This window comes from Temnothorax longispinosus, chromosome 2 (genome assembly GCF_030848805.1).
Source record: "Temnothorax longispinosus isolate EJ_2023e chromosome 2, Tlon_JGU_v1, whole genome shotgun sequence".
In the NCBI taxonomy this organism is placed as follows: Eukaryota; Metazoa; Arthropoda; class Insecta; order Hymenoptera; family Formicidae; genus Temnothorax; species Temnothorax longispinosus.
In genome coordinates, this window is record NC_092359.1 from 4,545,451 (window position 1) to 4,558,950 (window position 13,500).

The 13,500-nt window shown below is 36.7% G+C and overlaps 1 protein-coding gene across 11 annotated transcripts in view; it reads left to right on the top strand.

Annotated features, from left to right (window-relative positions):
* Positions 1 to 13,500, top strand: part of Syt7 (Synaptotagmin 7) — a 165,586-nt gene that overhangs the window by 101,963 nt on the left and 50,123 nt on the right. For 2 of the 11 annotated variants that reach the window (XM_071771313.1, XM_071771314.1), the window contains exon 1: positions 11,690 to 12,023. The exons of the other annotated variants lie outside the window; for them this stretch is intronic. The gene's annotated coding sequence lies outside the window, so the exon portion shown is untranslated. Of the gene's footprint in view, positions 1 to 11,689; positions 12,024 to 13,500 lie in introns of those variants that run through there. 11 annotated transcript variants of the gene reach the window in all.

The window sequence follows — 13,500 nt, forward strand, 5'->3', positions numbered from 1 at the left end:
TCTGCGCGCTTTATTCATTGTAAATCTTGTATTCGTCGCGGTTTTGGTGGAACGGAAACAGTATTTCTATATATACATATATATAAAGATATATTTGCAAACTCTGATCCAACTGGCATTCTAGACTCTGAATTATTTATCATGAAATTCCATAGTAATATTCCTCAGCATTCTATTCAGTAATGCAAACGTGACAACGAAGACTAGGGTTTCTCCTCGATTTTCGAGCGTTCTAAATCATTCTTTAGACGATTTTGAGAGGGTGTTTGTATCCATAAAATGTAGAAAATCGCCGTATATGTATACATTTATACATATAGCGATAGCGAAGTAGATTATTTACGTTCAGCGATACACAGAAAAAAAAGAAGTATTAAATCAAAACTTATATACTCAAATTAACGCGTTTAATGTCTCGTATATACGCAACAATATACAATCTTATAAGAATTTTAACTTTTTATTTCAATTTTTTTGCTCGAATTACGTAAAATGACTTTATTCAAGAAAGTTTTCTTCATTTAACGCAATATAATCTCATTTCAAGATTTCTATACGTTAAAATTAAAGATATACTTTCAAATCAAGAATATTCTTTTTTTTTCTGTGTATTATATTACACGAATATATTATTACACGCGCTCTTCAGATAATTGCGATTTTATCGGAGAGCTACGCACGCAGAAATTGTGTTACGTTTTGTACCGCGTTAATATTTAAGGAATAAAAAGAAGACGAGCGCGCCGGCCTCTTTCGATATACATCCCGCCGTTTTATACTCTGCCTACCCGACCGCAAAATGGCTCTAAATCTAATCCCACCGTTTTATACTCTGCCTGTCTACCAGCCGCAAAATGGCTTTAAATCTAAGTCGACCCGCGCTTGTCCGCGTTCAACGTCAAATGTGTGTTCTATTCATACGCATGAAATGATCCGCGAAATGCTGTATCGTTCGCTATGTAGCAAAATACGTAATAACGCGGTATAACGCGTAATAACGCGTTCGATACTTGAATGCAAAGTGCTCTAATGAAAGGAGGAAAAAGATATGGGAAGGGCGCAGTAATGAAATTACAAATTGTTGCGCGACCACCAGCATGCTTCTGGGTACATCGCGCTCATAACGCGCTTGGCGTTTAACATAAAAATTCGACCGATTTTACGGTTTTGAGTTAGAGTGTCGTACATATTTTCTCAGCCAGCATAAAAATACGTGCTCGGAGGCATTCGCGAATATCTTGCTTGTTGGTACGTGTAGTTATAGCTATCGCTCGACGAGTTCTTCTCCGCAAAATTACATTACCATATCATAAAAAAAGAAAAACAAAACTGACATCCCTACTCGAATAAGAGGAGCATTTCTATGCGGACCGTATTGCGCGGTGGCACAATCACGAATATAAAATGTACTATTGTAAGATTTATTTATTAAAATTTTTCGACGAGTTCTCAGTTGATCTTTTCAGTGAGAATTTGATTGTAAGATATTTGCTTTTGCGGCTCTAAATATAAATTTGTTAATCATTATTAGTTTTTTTCTCTACCTATATCTTTTGAAACATATAACATATATGTCCGAGGTAGTAAAATAAGTACAAAATGATACACGGTAATATAAATTTTTGATAGTTATTGTTTTAGATTTGATATTTGATTATATGTATAAAATATACATTTGAAATATTGAGTAAAAAAGAAGTTCTCGTAGTAGTATTTGAGAAAATGATGGAAAATATTTTATTTTTTATTTCGTTTATAACTCACAAGAATAATAATCGATACTTTGGTATGCATGCATGATGTGTCTGACGCGCGATTTTATAATATAAAAAATTTTGTGATTATAAACATTTAAAAATTGTGGTCAGATCGTTTGCGAGTTTAAATATTAATTTAATGTTTTTTATTCAGCAGTATTTTAAGATAACTTATAACCAATAAATTATATAGATATTTATGCTATTTCTTTAATTTTAAACCAGTGCAAATAATTTTGAAAGATTCAACTTTTGTCTTAAAGTTATTAAAATAATAGCGTATGTAGACTGCAGTAATTACGTTGAAGATCTGTGGAGTAAAAGACATTTATTAATAGGATAAAAACGCAAAATAGCTAAAAAGTTCAATTACTCGACGCAATTTTCTACGTTTTATTACGTCGTTTACGTCACACTGTACATATATCTAAGCATTTTACGTCAGTAATATGCGTTGAATTCAGACACATAATTATTTATCGTTTGTGCAATATGAAGTGAAATTTTTCTACGTGACAGTTTTAAGATTTTTTCCACTTACAAAATAAAGGAAAAAAGACTGATCAATATAATTTTATATATTATTACTTATATTTTAAATTATATCGTGTACATGTTGTACATTTCTTTATTTGTTTACAAAATATCGAGAATTTATTAAACGTGAAATCGATAACTTTGCTATAAAAATCTGCGATTTTTAAAATTTCTATTTATCTTTCTAACTAAAAGTCACGAGACTGAATTAGTTTGAAACTTGCATATTGCGAGTAAAGAAAAAATATATTCTCGACTATCTGTCTTTATGTGTATTTTTTATTAGAGAGAAAGAGAGAGAGAGAGAGAGAGAGAGATTCTGAGAATAAATTTATAATTAAATTTATACGGAGTAAACAATTCCGCGACGGCATGTCGAAGTGACTAACCACCGATAAGACACGAACGCATGCTCTCGCGTGACGCGATTAATTCTGCTTTATGGCCGACTACTTCTTATTGACTTGAAGGGATCCATGGTTCCGCATAATCCTTTGCTTCCGCGTAATCGGTCAACGCAGCCGTTTAAAAATAAACGTCACCTTTATACAACATGCATTATCGCCTCAGCTGTAGAGGCGATAAATTATTCGCCGATAAAGAGTTTTACGTAATGTTCCTCCGCCCTTATTCCCTTCTTTTTTTTTATCGTGTTTAGAAGATAATGCAGTCGAGATAAATCTCCGCGCACCACCGTTTCTCATTCCCGCCGTGGTCTGGCTGTAAAATCGCGGTACCCACCTTGAAGAGACCCATGTGATAAAGTTCACGTGTCGCGTCTAGAAACACGCAGATGCTCGGGATCCCGAGTAAATATAGCGTTTCTCTTGGCGGGAAAAAACAGGACGATGGAAATAAATTGTTTCTCCCTATTTTTTTTTTTACGTCTTTGTCCTTTCTCGTACCCCGTCCTGATTAGCAGCGCGACAGGAGGGCAAGAGAGAAGCGCATTCGATTGATACGACAGCGTCGACGTAGCGATTTACCGACGATGTTGCGATTTGCGATAAGCCTTGTGAATGACAAGGGGCACACGTGTATATGAAGATAGATGTTTGCGAGTTTTATCTTTTTTCAGAATCCCGTTTATACGTGGGAAAGAAAACTGACGCGATCAATACCGCGTTACAATTACTATACGTGCAAATATTGAAAATTCCTTTCTCTTATATCTACACACATGTGCGACATATACACAGTCGTACATTGGATGGAGAAGCTGTCGTTTCTTTCAACAAACAACATTTATTTAAGTATCTATTTTTACAGCTATTATTACTATGAGGACAGTAGCTATTTTTAATGGCTTCAGTTGAAAGTACCGAGCTTAGCTTCGAGCAGGGTACATATTGTGAAACTTTTCGGAATGGTTTCCGATCGGATTTATTCCGTTTTCGATCTCGTAATGTGTGATATTTTCGTTCATTCGTGATCCATTTCCATTATGCTAAGTATGCTTCTATTACGGATGCAGGGTCGATCATTAACAATCAGAAACGGGACGAAGGGCTGCTCTTGGTAAAGGATCCGGGCCGATATCAAGAGGGAAAATATACATTCTCCTGGCGAGACGGAACCAACAGATGTAGCCCTCGTTTCCCTTTCGTTCTCTCTTTCTCTCTCTTTCTACCCATTCTCTGTTGTTCGATAAATTTTATAAAGCAAAACTTTGCCATGCAATTTCAAAGAAGATCTACCAATAATTTTAAACCTTAATCCTCTTATCAGAGAATAGCAGGGAAATTTATATTCTAAGTTAAAATTATATTTTTAGGCCGATAAATTACGAGGAAATTGAGATTAGAATTATGAAACACAATGATAATTGCAAAGTAATGACGAAATTATATATTCATAACTGTATTCGATGTCCTACTTTTCTAGATGAAACTTTTCACATAAAATAAAATTTTTCATAATTATGCACGAAGATTCGGTACGCGCGGACATATTAAAATCATGCGTGCTGCATGCGAATGTATATACAATTTTATATAATATATCTCTATAATATTTTACGGGTTTATAATTTATAACCAGAGGACGTCACTACACCATTGCTGATAATATGTATCTCTTACTCTCATTATTAATTGGAGCTGCAGTTTGCGGCTGTAAACTATTATTCAACCGTTTATTTTGAGAGCGGTATGTACGCAATTTCGAAATGCTATGAATTTCAATCGTCAGAATGCTGAATATTCACTGATTGATTTTATCAAGAGTTTTGAAATATTTTTTTCTCAAATAAACAATTCCATTATCGCAAAAGATCGAAATCACAAATTGCCGAATCGTAGACATTCTAACATTAATTGCACTAAAAATGTGAAATATTAACATTTTACTTGTAGACGTTGGCATTTAAATATTTTTGACATAAATACTACTGTATTTGTTTCAGTACAATGTAGCGTAACTGTTAATAATTATTTTAGTTTGTTCGAAATTTTTTTTCGAAGTAAAAGACATAAACATTTCGGATTTGATACGCGAAGTTCGACAGTATATGGATTCGCGTAGGAGGTACGTTTTCTTCGCATTATTCTTTTCGTTTCTGTTTGTCCGACACGAGTTTCACTCCCTTTCGCCAAGAAATTACGCATGGTTTGTTACCAAGTTATGGCATTCCGAAGAATTGGTTCGACCGTTGCACATAAGTCAAAAGCTTCCTATCTAGGACCCAGTTATGTCCGATTCTACAGCGAACAAGTTTGGAGCATGTAGGTTTCCATTGAACGAACGTTTTTGTCATCGTAACTCGGTGCTCTCGACGAAACTGTATTGCTTCTACGAACATGTACGGGATGTCCTAGACCTACTGGTCCATCTTCGTCTGTAGATCTTTCGACCCATTTAACGCGGACTCGAGATTTCCTCGCGTAAACTTGAATTTATGTCTTTTATTTAAGAAAAGTTTTGGAAACACTAAAACAATTGTCAGTCACGTCGCAGCGTAGTAAAATTTGCATTTATATGAAAATCTTGAGAGACCAACGACACTTAAGGAATCTGACAACGGAAATGAAATAATTTCTGAAAATTATGTATAATTGAATATTTATATTGTTATGTAATTATATATATACAGTGAGAATCAACGATACTTTTTGCCCTCTTTAACTTTTTACCCTCTTTTTTTGTAACCGACTGATTTGTGCGAAATATACCAAAACACATCAACTTTGTTGTTAAGAAAATTGTGTAATTATGATAAATTCAACCACGTTGCTTTAATCCCTTGATTAGGGTGGCTACGTTAATGTCTTCAATAGCATTAGGAGTCAATTGATACCTGAACATCGTTTTTAAAGAGGTTTTTAAATTCTATTTATAATTCTATTTTTTATTCAATTTAGGCAAGTGTTTCTCAAGAAATCGCATTTGGAAGTTTTAGTTGTCAAAACTTAAATTCATTGTTTAGGCTAAAAAAGGATCTCGACGTAGAATCCGTTGAAGAAACAAAATGAGACATCGAGCTCAGCTTACAAGCTTGTTAATGTGGCGCACAGTCATGGAACATCGCGTGTGTTGTCTGTGAAAACTTGTTGTTCGATAATGATTGATCTCGGACGGATTCGCCGCAGGCAATATAATTAGTTTAAATATTGCCTTAAGCGGGAAACACAGACTTTTGCATAACGCATAATGTATAAGCATAAGAAAATTGATTGGTCTATTTCCTTATGCATATGTATATATGGACCAATCAATTTTCTTATGCTTACGCATTATGCGTTGTGCAGAAGTGCGTGCTCCCCGCTTTACATACATACAAAGGACGGACACGAGCGACGTTGTGCATCCTCAGGGATTTAATTAAGCAAAGAGCGCTCGTTATGCTCGCGGTTTCAAAAATCATACTGCTGGTTATTCTCCGGATGATTAGTAATGCAATTTGAATTAGCGGACAGCATTGTTTGTTATCACGCATAGGTTGCCTCTCAGGTACAAATAATTCTCTAATTAACGACAACGTCCGTTAGAAATACCTCCCTACTATTGTTTTTAATTCATATACGAATACTGAGAAGCAACAGAGTGGATACGAAGAAAAAACTGATTATTATGTTAAATACCGACACCTGCGAGAGAAAGACTCGCTCTGTCGACATAGGACCAATTAAGAGAACAGCGTTGAGTATATAATTGAAGAAAAAAATGGCAATTCGAGAATTGGAATAGTTCAGAAAATAAACCCTGAAGAATTGATATATTATTTGCTGCAAAATTTATTATTATTGCTATTACTGTTATATTGTTGTTACTATAAAATGTGGAGCTTAGTTTAGTATGGCGTACAACCATGGACGCTCGTCTGTCGGTAAATTAGAATGGTTCTTGCGCACCACATATAGTCGGTAAACCCCACTGAAATAGAGCTGCCATCGTCCGTCATAACCGATAATGTTCCTCAAGCAACGTTCCAGCAACTCTTGTGATATGATCGAGAATACGAACAGGTTACAGGTGATAACATCAATTTGAACCGATGTCGCGACGCGTTTTTAGAGCAACAAGTGATCGAACAAATAATAGTATTCGTGATAGAGAAGCAACCGATAATATTGCGAAACTCTTTTTCGCGGAATCTTTTATATGTTTAGGTCAATAACGAGTTTCTCGTTTACGAATATGGAGTATACACTATTACCATTTTTTATGTATAATGTCATTATATAGCAATAAAAGTAACGAATGACGAGTAATAATTGATAATACATGATAACGATAATAATAATAATACCAATAATAATAATAATAATAATAGAATGATTAAATTATAAATTATATATGCATGTACGTGGCTACGTGCGAATCGATTGCAAGATAAATATGTCGCTAGAAGTAAAATAATTAGACTTGTTTGTTAGCGCCCGGAAGTGTAATTAATACATTGAAATTACTATAAATGAACCGATATATTGCTTTCTGGCGCGAGCAGAGCGCTACTTAATTAGCTAAAATTAATGTAGATAAATTAAAAAAATTTTAATTAAACATAGTTACGAAACATATATAACTAATTCTAACACTCAGTTTCTTAGCATGCTGTATAGTTGTTTTATAAATTATAAATAAAAAGAATTTTTAACATTCTTTAACATTCAAATAATCATTGAATTAAAATCTTACTTTAACATCAAAGGATATCGCATCTTTTAAATGTTGCTTAGAAATAATTTACCAGATTTTTCCAATTATGATAAACTGAAAATAAATTTTCTGATATAAAATATATCAGAATAAAAAGTTTCAAAGTGACAATAGATTCCATAATTCGCATTAAGTCTTTATTACCAGATCCGAGCTTTAGACCCATTCCTTCATTACTATAATAATATTGCGCTTAATACAGCTGTCATAAGTGCGCTGAAATTCGCTTATTCAGCATTACAGCACAAGATATTTATCTACAGAACGCTGACGTTTTATTTACGTCGAAAAGTTGTTGCTCAGCAGCTGCGTTAAAATAAATGTATATAAGTCCGAAGATAAATATGAAGATATCGTGTGGAGATCGAATATGTCGCTCTGCTAAACGTGACCCAAATATCTCGTGGAAATAGCCGCAGAAATCTACGCAGCATCCAAAATTAAAAACTAAAACTGGAGTTCCGCCGTTTTCTCATTTCACGGTCGGCGTCCAGACCTTCCTATACCCTGCTCTCACGGCGAAGGGGGACTGTCCAATACCCAGCGACTTTCGTCGCATCGATTGTCCGCGGAATAATGGACGACCTTGAGTAGCGGGGAATTCGTGTGCGGGATGTAACCAAATGTTGAAAGGCGCGGCAGGATGAACGATACCGTTCTTCCGCGAGACGGGAATGCCGTCTCAGCGACGTCATCAGCGTGATGACAACATGTGTCCTGTCAAGTTATGTACAAGTTCGATCATTTTAATGGCCTGTCGTTATAACTTTCGCGATTCGTAGGTAAGTGGATTCCACTTGACACGAGCATTAATTTGCAAGAAGTAAAGAACGCTTAAGAATTTTTCGAAAAGCGCAGAATTAAAAGGCGCAAGACGTACAAGATTTTGTATGCAGCTTGTTAGATCGAATATTACTGTACTTTCTGTACTTTCTGTACTTCTAAAGTCCTTTAGACCCACCTATAACTTTTACGTTGGAATTCAAGATAGAATTTAGTTTATAATTTTGTACGCTGTTTTTTATGTGTATAATATTTTTTCTGATATATATTTTATACATTTTATGCATTCTGATTTTTTTAAATGTTTCTCACATAGCATACAGCAAATAAAATTACTTAGCATATAAAATTCATACATAGAATATTGTCATGAAAAGCTTTACATTAAATTTTAGATTTTGGACGTACCCAAATGATAACCGTAACAGGCAACAGTAACCAATAAAAAAATCGAAATTAATTTTAAATTATTTTGAAGTTTTCATCATTATTATGTGTTAAATGATATAATTGAAATGCCATCCAGAGAATATTTTGTATGCCGTGTACATCTCCTGAACGTGCTCTTTGAAAATAAAAGAAGTCTTATAGTGCACATTTAAATCAAATATATTAGTTGAAATACAGTGTCGGAAATGTGTTCCATTGTGAATTAGCGAATCAGCTATTTGACGTGTGAAAAGCGAACAATGGTGCGTATTCTCGTCGTACATTTGGAACGACAAGGGTAGCCGTCTGCTTCTCAATTTTATCTACCGAAAGGGAGGGAGCTCACTCACTCGCTCACTCATTCACTCAACGAATATGTGTAATGTCAGTCAGACAGCCACGTTTAGAATTAGAAACGTTTCAACCGCTAGATGCATTATATGTTGACTTTAAACATTCCTCTCGGCCAAGAGAGATTCGCATGTAAACTGTATTATAATCTTTCCGCATAAAAGCGCAGTCATGCTGTAATTAATAATCCTAAAGCAAACAGCGATGACGTTACCATGTATAAATTATTCTCATCTTCGTTTATCTGTTTAAAATACATGCATGTACACGGTTTAAAGAGTAAATCCCGCTCGCCTACGAGCGTAGAAAGTTCAACTGTGAATTTTTTTTCTCAAAGTTCAACAATCGACATTTTCGCGATCGACATTTTCCTCTCTCTTCTCCACGCCACATAATGATGCGCCGCTTGCGGCTTCTGATACCTCGCTACCTCAAATTTCAGTATGACAAATGAGGACGGCTTCCAAGTAACTCCTTGTCTCTGATCTTGATCCGTTGCAAATAAGAGACAGGTGATCCGACAGGTAAACGGGGGGGGGGGAGAACGATGACAAATCATATCGCGTTATGTTATGAAAACCTTTCTAATCCGCGCACTACATTTTCTCAAGATCGTACATTTTGTATTTTCTGCGTTTCGTATTTTCTACGTTTTACTTAAAAAGCTCGCTTTTTTTCGAATACGCGATTCTGCGGTCTGGTTCCACGGAATGTTTGGTGGACGTTCGTACAATATAATAACCGTTTTAATTTTTGGACTTTACGGAGAAAGATTGCATTGACCTGACGCGAGTTGTTTGCGTATGAATTTTATGAAAATACGGAGCGTGATGACAGTTACAAAAATGAAAAAAGAAAATAAATGAAAGTACGTATTTTAATAGAGATGTTCGGGTGTATTTTATATAGCTGTCGATATAAAAATTACATGGCTTCGAATGAATATCGTATATCTGGAAAATTTAATGTTTTTTTTGAAAACACACATCAAGAACAGCTATTTTTCCAATTAGCTTGTATTATGTTTTTCGTATTGTTTGTTATAATTGAAAGTTAATACTTGAAAATATTTTCTTTAATGTGCATTAACCGATTTTGGACAATCTATATATTCTGAATACAGAATAGAATCCTGTTTATATTTTTACGTACTGCGTAACACGAAAAACATCTGCAAAATCAAAAATTCAACACACATTCAATATTAAAATATATTAAAATATGTACATATATCAAAATACATGGCAATAAAATTATAAATAGGATTCTGTGCTCAAATCTGACGTGAATTATGGAACGTTTAAAGTGAATTTCATATAGTGCCTTTGGCATATAAGCCACGTTGGATTGCAATACACTGCATTGGTGAATCGCGCAGGCATAAGGATGATTCTTCGGGATGTCGATCAAATTTTCGGTCGTTCCACCTTATCTCCAGAATATTCCATGCCTTGAAGCTTTTATGATATTTTCATAATAATAGGTTGCTTTTCTGAATATAAACGGACTTGACGGGGAATACGATGTAATTTAAGATGCTTAGGATCCATATTTTAGAATTATAACGAGACTCATGCATTATTGTTACATTATTGTTACATATTACTGTATATTATTATGTATATACATATATGCAATGAGATAACTTGAAGAATACACGTGTACAGCTTATGTAAATTTGATTTTATCCGCTAGCTTGAAGAATACACGTGTGCAGCTATGTAAATCTGATTTTATCTATGCCTTTACTTGAAGATAACTTTGCTCAAGTATAATAGTTTTAATTGAAGAAGATTTATAATTACGAATAGTATTCTACTTTAGAAATACTTCAATATCTTATATTTAGATAAAGGCAACTTTGTTTGAATACATAATAGCTTCTATTTTTTAAAAATTATAATTCTAAATAATATTCTTCTCTGAAAATACTCCAACATGTTTTCATTTTTAGCTAAAGATAACTTAAATACAATAGTTTCTAGGGTTATAATTGTAAATAATATTTTACTGTTGAACTATTTCAATATTTTTTTATCTTTAACTAAAGATACTTTAAGTAAAGCAATTTCTATTAAAAAAGATTATAATTATAAATAATACACTAGGTATTTTGGAAATATTTCAATATTTTAGATGAAGATTATAACTAATTGCTTAAGTATATAATAATTTTATTTACAAACATGACTACAATACTATTCTCCATTATTCTATATTTGGAACTTTTGGTAGTACTTGAACATTTTTCTCATTCAAAATTTGAAAATTTCTCGATTTCTATAATAATTTTATTATCTTCGGAACCAATTCGCTCAGAAACTGAAGTATTTTGAGACAGAGCACATAATAATTCTTTGTCTAAAAAAAAAGCGTCAGACGTTACAACAACTTTAGGGTTGTGTTTTATTTGAGGGACTACGGGAGGTCACTCTCTAAAACAAAAGTTTTACGATTCGTGAAATCACTCTTACGTTCAAGCATTAACCTTCCATCCTTTGTAGACCCTCGGGGTCGTCCTCTCGTCTCAATCATCGCGGCTCCCTTTGACTATGGTCGAGATTTCTTTCGCGAGCAGCAAGGTGGCGCCAACGTATCGAAAGCTCCAGCCCCGAGGATCGACGCGTTGCAACCCCAGCTTAGGGGGTGGAAGAGGGTCCCGGCGCACGAGGAGGAAAGCCTCAGTCAGTGATGCGACTCCGTTACGGTCAGGCCGAAGCGACCTCACTCGCGCGCCGCCCGCGCCGCCGTCGTACGCTCGCCAGGCGCAACAGGACGCGCGCTCGTCTGACACGAGCCGGGCACGTTCTACTGTGATATGCGTGGCGTGTCCCGCCGCCGCGCCGGGCCCTGCCTCCGTTACGGCCGTTACGCCGGATCGTGGAGCAATCGCGCGCAAGTACGACGCTCGCGGGCCGTGCCAACGGTCAGCCCGACGGTAATCGGTGCGACGCCGCGATGCGACGCTGTGAAAACACCATGCCCGTGAGGAACGCAATCGGTGATAAGGTACAACGGGGGTCCCTCGCGGATCCACCTCGCTCTCTCCCGCGGGAGGGGGCTCTGTGATCTACCTGCGACGCGTCGCTCTCGACGAATTAATCGCCGAAGGGCCGATTTTTGGCGATCGGCGCGCGTACGACTCGTATGGGGCGATCGGCCGACATGCTTGTTAATACTCTCGCATCGAAATTAAACACACAATGATAATCATTCTGAAATAGATAAAAACAAACGATGTTCGTCTGATGTTCAAAACTTGTCTGATGATCGAAGGAAATGTATTTTGTTTCCCGATATTAATGAAAATATATCGAAATCGTGAAGATATGTATTTTTCGTGAGGCAAAACGTCTTGGAAGTGTTCTTGACGGGGGTGCTCTTAACTGGAGTACGACGCGAAGGTAGAAAATGGGGGTTCGCTCGCGTCGCGTCGCGTCTCGTGCCCGAGCTGGCGCGGACATCTTTATGGCCCGCGAATTACGAGGTGGGAGGAGAAACGTATGCAAATTCGGGGTGGCAGGTATATGATCGGTGATACGGCGAGAAAGGGAGGCAGGAAGAGAAAAAGAGAGAGAGAAGGTGCTGGTTATTACAAACAACGTGTTATTTTCTCTCAGGTCGACGTCGCAAGTATTTTCCGCTGTGGTCACAAAGGTCACGCACGAGAGAGTACGTGGAACGAGAGGCGCGGCGCGATTTCCCGTTGCTTTTTTTACCCTTTTTCTCTCTCTCTCTCTCTCTCTCTCTCTCTTTTTCTTTCTCGCGTGGTCAGATAGACTGCCGATAGTAACAGGTGGGTCAGGGGTGTTTCGCCGGTGAGAGAGTCTCACTACGCCGACGCTGGGCACGCGAGCCCGTCGTCGTCGTCGTCCTCGTCATCGCGCGAAGGATTTTCCCACCGCCAGCCACCTCTACACGCCTAGATGTCTTCCTGCCACACGCCACGTAAATGGCGGCCGACGTAAAACGCGCCCTTGCCGAGCCACACGCTCGGGGTCCCTCGGGCACCCCCTCGATTTCCGCGAGCGTTAACGCACCTTCATTCGACTAGCTAATGAGAGCCTCGACGTGTAAGTCCGCGGCAGGTGGAACTAACGAGAGCGGCTCCGATAAGCAAGCGGTGAGAAATCTGGCGGCGAAACGGGGCGCGTATATTCGCCCCTTAATTGTTGCGTTATTACCCTAAGACGCGGAGCGGCGACGACTCTTGTGGGGAGGGCCGACATTTTATGATTAATTGAATGATTAATTGAGGCCGCCGCCAATGTTATTCTGATCAAAACACCTCTGGATCTTGCCGTAATATCTATTTATTTAATATAATTTGCTAAAAGTTACTTTGCGGCAAGTAACAAATTTTACGTCTCAACACATTGAGAGACGGTAGATTAATTTTCAAATATGTGTGTAAAAAAAATTTTTTTTTTTTTAAGAATGAATGTAATTTAAAAGTTTTTAAAATTGAAGTACATTTTACAATACG